The sequence below is a fragment of the Triticum aestivum genome, chromosome 3B (assembly GCF_018294505.1).
Source record: "Triticum aestivum cultivar Chinese Spring chromosome 3B, IWGSC CS RefSeq v2.1, whole genome shotgun sequence".
In the NCBI taxonomy this organism is placed as follows: domain Eukaryota; kingdom Viridiplantae; phylum Streptophyta; class Magnoliopsida; order Poales; family Poaceae; genus Triticum; species Triticum aestivum.
Window position 1 is genome coordinate 480,782,493 of NC_057801.1, and position 5,648 is coordinate 480,788,140.

The window sequence follows — 5,648 nt, forward strand, 5'->3', positions numbered from 1 at the left end:
TGCCTCTCCCTTAGATAAAATTGCAATAATGATCACTGGTCTAGTTATCGATCACCTAGGGACAGATGACTTTCTTGGATAACAAAAGCTATCCACTTTTATTATCAAGAAATTTATTCGTAGTTTTATTCTCGCAACGTACTTCTAGTTTTATTCTTGTTCTAGGTAAGCAAACGTTAAGTGTACGTAGAGTTGTATCGATGGTCGATAGAACTTGACGTAATATTTGTTCTACCTTTAGCTCCTCATTGGGTTTGACACTCTTATTTATCGAAAAAGGCTACAAACGATCCCCTGTACTTGTGGGTTATCCAGACCTTTTTCTGGCGCCGTTGCCGGGGAGCAATAGCATGGGGTGAATATTCTCGTGTGTGCTTGTTTTCTTTATCACTAAGTAGTTTTTATTTTCTGTTCTAAATTGTTCTCTATTTTAGTTATGAATATGGAACACGAAATACCAAAGAAAATAGTTTTACTTGCTACTCATGGAGATGGGGAACCTCCTAAAACCCTCGATGCTCGCTATGTGAAAAATATTAAACACTACTTTGGTAATCCTGAGAAAACCTTATTCAAGTTCATAATGTGTTGGATCAACGCGAATACTTTAGGGATTATCGCTTGACGCAAAAGGGGAAAATGTTATGGGATCAAATTCATATGTTGCACTAGTATGCTCGGGATCTATGCTTCAGATATGATTCTAATTATTGATCTAGGATGAAGGCTCCACACCTTCCCTTTTCATGCAAATTTAACGATAATGAAACCTTAGATTATTATGCTAATGGTAGATATGATTACTATGATGTGGGACGAATATAAGAATTGTTTGCTTTTAAGGGTGCTTATGAAATTGAAACTTTGTTTGAAAAGTATGAAAATTTTGATGATGTTGTTTATAGACCTGAAAATTTTGCTATACTTAAATATTGCTATGAGATTTATAAATACAATTCTGATATCGATGTATTTATTGAGAAAGTCTCCGCTGTCCAAAAAGAGACTAATATTTTGCAGAAAAATATCAAGAAGAAAATGTTGAAATTGTGAGCTCATTGGATGAAAAATATGACGAGGAGAGCAAAGAACAAAAGGATGAACAACGGATTAGCTACCCGTGCCCACCTTCTAATGAGAGTAACTCTTCAACTCATACATTGTTTAATGTCCCTTTGTTCTTACCGAAGGAAGAATGCTATGATAATTGCTATGATCCCTTGGATTCATTTGAAATGTCCCTTTTTGATGAAATTGATGATTTCTATGTTTGTGGCCATGGTGCCAATAAGGATTATGCTTAGGGAGATGAACTTGCTATAGTTCCTTATGTTAAGAATGAAATTGTTGTTATTGCACCCACACATGATAGTTCTATTATCTTTTTGAGTTCTCCCAATTACACTATAACGGAGAAGTTTGCTCTTATTAAGGATTATATTAATGTTACATGTTACCATTACACATGATGATTTTTAATATGCATGTGCTTGCTGCTCCTACTTTCAATTATTATGATAGAGGAACTACATCTCTGCCTCTGTATGTTTCCAACGCGATAAAATTGCACGAAACTGCTTATGCTATGTATTGGCCTTTACTTGATGTGCATGAATTGTTCTTTTATGACATGTTGATGCATAGGAAGAGAGTTAGACTTCGTTATTGCATGATATGTTGTTTTGTGCTCACTACTAAATTATAAATCATTGTTAATTAAAATTGGCTTTGATATACCTTGTGATCCGGGTGGATCAATTACTTGAGCACTTTATGCCTAGCTTAATGGCTTTAAAGAAAGCGCTGCCTGGGAGACAACCGGAAGTTTTAGAGAGTCATTTACTTCTATTGTGTGCTTTTACAAAGTTTAAAAACATAAAAACATAGAGGGGAACCTAAAACTTTTTCAAAAAGAAAAGTGAAAGTGAGAGAGACGAGCATTGTTAAAGTGGGAGCTAGCTTGAACTTTGTTCATGCCCATGGAAACTTTGTGAATCTTAATTACAGAAACTTTTCAACAAAAATATTTATCTCCTTGTACAAATCCATTGTATTATAAAAATAATGTGTCAAGATTTGCCTTTAGGATGATTAGATTGTTCATTTGGTATGTGCGGCGCACAAACATAAACTTTTGTCGTAGTGCGTGAATTTACATTTTTTTATTGGAACATGCAAAATTCTGAAATTTTTACACAGTACTGCTAGGCAAACTGTTTATTTTGTCCTAATTTTTAAGAAGTTTTGGAGTTAGAGAAGTATGGTGAAAGTTCAGATTGCTACAGACTGTCTTGTTTAAGACAGATTTTGTCTTCGATGCATTGTTTTGCTTGTTTTGATGGAACTACGGACTGTATCGATGGTTTAAGCCAAGGAAAAATTATAATACAGTAGGGATAATCCAAAAATAAAATATGAATGGGTTTGCAACAATACTTAAAGTAGTGATTTTCTTTATTATACTAACTAGATGACACCCCGCGCGTTGCTGCGGGAATGTTGCTTCAAAAACATTTCATTAAACAGGGAAATGCTTGTTAGCAATGATACGGTTGAATGAACATAGCATAAGTGATAATTTCTAAATAACTTAATGGATTGTGGGATGCTAACAATAAAATGCAATATTGTTAAATAAAATCTGATCTGAGGCCAAGTTCATAGCAATGCAAGAGTATCCTATGAAGAGAATGAACTCTTGCCACTGCGGTGGTAGGTGTATAGATACTTTTAGTCGTGGTGGGATGCTAGATCTGGAGTTCGATGGCGTGTTCGGGATGTTGCCCCGGTCTGATTCGTTCAATGGTAACGGCTTTACTTTTGGTGAGCCACCTTGGAGGTCCGCAAAGCTGCATATCAGCGATGGAGCCGCGTCGAGCTCGGGTGAGGTGGTGATTCGTCATTCTTTTCTTTGGTGGCTGCTGTGGTGGTGCCGGAGGCAGTTGACGAGCATTGATGTCAAGCTCCGAGATGTTCTGCTATCTTTTCAGTTTTGTCATGTCGGTCTTTACGTGTTTTGTACTTTGTTCTTTATGATATGAATGAGACACGTATTACCATGCAAAAAAAAGATACTTTTAACAAAAATGATTGCTGATAAAGTACTGGGAATAAACTAAGTGTTCCATAGGTAAAGCCGGTTGACATACCCTACTGGCCAAAGGTAACACAACGAACATCATCTCTACAATATGAAAATGGAACTACATTGACTATAATTATAATAAATAAGACCTCAAGGCGTTACTCCCTCCATTCCACTTTCTTAGGCATAGAAAACCAATCTCAGGGACGAACTACCAAGACCCGAGGAGAGAAAGACCGGTTGGATAGATAGTAGTAATTCGATCCAAATTGTGTCAAATCCTCGACTCCAACGCCTCGTTTGGCCTCAGAGATGTGCACACTGCTCTCGGTCAGCCATTCCTGCATTCCAATGAAATTAACAGCAAGCATTCATATAGTCTCTGTGGCTTGACTTGCTGCTGCAACATATTGGTGAAGGTAGCTAGGATACATTCTTTTGTAGTTGCTTTGTCTGCCTCATAGCCTGATAATGAGCAGCAAGCATACATTTATTTTATGTTCAGCATCAGAACAAAACAATTGATGGAAAAAATACAACAAATTTTGCTCTGTCAATGTCGCCGAGATTGTCTTGCACTGTAAACGTACTTGGCTAGGTCCATGTGATGTGCGCTCAGCTGTTGTAGCTGTTGGCTGTAGTTGTAGATTGGCTGTTGTTGTAGTACAATTTAGCTTAGCATTTTGACTGTTTTGTGATATGAATGTAATCATGATTTTGGAAGCAATACCAAAAAGAAGAAAAAAGGTGTCTACTGATTTGGAGTGTCCATATCTAACCTGAAGGGTGTAATCTTCAGTTCTGTTTCTACCAGGGACAGGAAAATATTTTCTGAAGTTCCCTTGCTTAGTAATGTTGAATGTTGTCTTATGATTTGGACTGTCAAATTCAGTTCTCTAAACTGGAAAGCTCCAGGGGAGAAATTCCTATGCCATTTAACACACACAAAAACAAACAGAAGGTCTGTACTCATCAATTGAAATGAGGTTAGTAGAGGCATTGTTGTAAAATTTCAGCAAAGAAAGGAAGCAAGGCATCATGATTATCAGTCAAACATGTGTATGACTTGTCCAAAAACAAAAAACACATATACCTTCACAGTTGCGTGTGTGTGTGTCTGTGTACGGAATAATTTTCAGTAACAAAGGAAAATAAGAATAATGTTCAGATTAGACTGCACCAAGTAACACATCACTTCGAAATTGCTTGAACAATTTTGTTTACCAACCAGCATGCAATGTTTATAATCTGTCCATCGGAAGCATGAAATAAGAAAGTGACTTCAGTACAATTTTCAGGAAAGAAGCAAGATAATTTATTGCGCCTTGTGTATCTTTAAGAAAAATAATTTGAGAGGGATAGAGAGGCTACTTACAGAACGTCAGGGCACATCAAAGCTAAAAATCATGGGGGACAGCTTGTTTCCTGTCAACCCAAGATATGGTAAAATGAAGATATCCACATGCATAAGTTTTCCTGGATGTTAAATGATAAATTTAGTAGCTTCATAACATTTTAACACATCAAAATATGACACACGGCACTGAAAACACAACAAAGTTGTAATACATCAAAGACACTTACTTTGGGATGGAGGGAGTATATTGGAGAAACATGACGACTTCTTTTCTACTGCGTCTATCCTAAATGAGAAGAAACAGATCAGTTTCGTACATAGTAAAAGTGATTTGCTAATCTAAATTGCAAAAACCTGAGGGAAGTCTGTATCCAATTCCATGATACTCTTTCTGGTCAGGTAATCCAGTATCTGCCAACTACTATTCTCTCAACCACATCTTGAACACCACGCCCTTGTCTGATTTTAGAGTTTAAACTCTAGCATCAACATATTATCCCTATTAGAAATGGATATAATCAATCGTACAATAAACACACACAAAACAGAAAATAATATGGGAACCAATCATCCGTGATTTTTTCTCGGATGAGAAAAGTTGTGTTGAGAAGAAGAAATAAGAAGTACTGTGAAACGTGAAAGCCTGATTTTCCATATTAGCATTGTAGGCTTTTTGCATATGCAAGTCGCAGCAAAGAACAATCTGGACAAACGGGATTAGCAGAAGACCTGCGTAACAACGAAATCAATCCGAGCAGCAGTAGTCCTATGAAGCAAATCATCGAGCACCTTTCGACCCAACCTGCAGTCTGAGAAAATCATAAAAATAAGATCAGAGATGGTAAAAATCAGTGTGGCTAATATTAGGGGGAGTACAACTTCCATAGTAGAGGACGGTCCAGAGTGGATGACGATGGCAGCATAGACTGGTTTTTAAACGCGGGTGCAGCAGTAATTTTTCCGCATTTGTAGGGTAATGGAGGGCGATCTATAGAGGCCATGAATGGCGATCTATAGAGGCCATGAATGCTGCAGTGCCTTGGGCCGTTTCAGTTTTTCATGGGCACTTGTGGCCGGCAGAGCATATGTCGTGCAGTCGAAAGGATAGCGGCAGCAATAGGGTAGTAGCGGGAAGGTCAATCAACAGGCGAGTTAATGCGCACCTGTGGCCGGGGAGCGTCGGAGGTGGCGGCGGCCGTGAGCCCT

The 5,648-nt window shown here is 37.8% G+C and overlaps 1 long non-coding RNA gene across 8 annotated transcripts; it reads right to left on the reverse strand.

Annotated features, from left to right (window-relative positions):
- Positions 1-3,090: 3,090 nt before the first annotated feature.
- Positions 3,091-5,648, reverse strand: LOC123070483 (uncharacterized). Of its 8 annotated transcripts, none has more exons than XR_006433755.1 (6): positions 5,606-5,648; positions 5,172-5,251; positions 4,797-4,921; positions 4,670-4,728; positions 4,461-4,561; positions 3,091-4,333 (listed from the first exon to the last, which is right to left on the reverse strand). It is a non-coding gene; the product is annotated as an uncharacterized lncRNA (long non-coding RNA). The 8 variants fall into 8 exon arrangements; XR_006433759.1 differs by having other exon boundaries at positions 4,670-4,723; positions 4,797-4,941; XR_006433756.1 differs by having other exon boundaries at positions 4,797-4,941.